Here is a 1,018-nt window from a genome sequence, read left to right on the forward strand (position 1 = left end):
AATCGGAACATGGAATGTACGAAATACAAATCTAAGGAAATGGGAAGTTGTCAAAAATGAAATGAAATGCATAAAGATTGATATCCTAGGCATTAGTGAGCTGAGATGGACTGGTTTTGGCCATTTTAAATCAAAAGACCATGTGATCTATTATGCTTGGAATGACAATTTGAAGAGGAATGGTGTGGCATTCATCATCACAAATGATGTTTCGATGTCTGTCCTGAAGTACAGTGCTGTCAGTGATGGCATAATATCCACACACCTACAAGGAAGACCAGTTACTATGAATATTATTCAAATTTATTCACCAACCACCAAAGCCAACGATGAGGAAATTGAAGATATTTATCAATGTCTGCAGTCTGAAATTGACCGAATATGCAATCAACATGTGTTAATTATCACTGGTGATTGGAGTGCAAAAGTTGAAAACAAAGAAGACTTACTAGTAATTGGAAAATTTGGCCTTGGTGACAGAAAACGCTAGGGACTGTATGACAGAATTTTGCAAGATAACGACTTACATTGCAAATACCTTTTTTCAACAACACAAATGGTAAATATACATGTAGATTTCACCAGATGGAATACACAGGAATCAGACTGACTACATCTGTGGAAAGAAGTAATGGAAAAGCTCAATATCTTTAGCCAAAACAAGGCCAGAAACTGTTTGTGGAACAGATCATCAACTGCTCATATACAAGTTCAACTTGAAGTTGAAGACAATTAAAACAAGTCCACGAGATCCAAACTATGATCTTGAATATATCCCTCCTGAATTTAGAGACAATCAAAAGAGTAGACATGATGCATTGTATACTAGTGACCAAAAACCAGAGAACAATTGGATAACATCAAGAACGTCATCCATGAAGAAAGCAAGAGGTCATTAAAAAGATGAGAAAGGAATAAAAAAACAAAATGGAAGTCAGATGAGACTCTGAAAATTGTCCTTGAGTGGAGAGTTGTTGTTGTTGTTGTTATGTGCCATCGAGTCAAACCCGACTCATAG

This window comes from Orycteropus afer, unplaced genomic scaffold (assembly GCF_000298275.1).
Source record: "Orycteropus afer afer isolate SDZICR_OR568_19922 unplaced genomic scaffold, OryAfe1.0 scaffold00555, whole genome shotgun sequence".
Taxonomy (NCBI): domain Eukaryota; kingdom Metazoa; phylum Chordata; class Mammalia; order Tubulidentata; family Orycteropodidae; genus Orycteropus; species Orycteropus afer.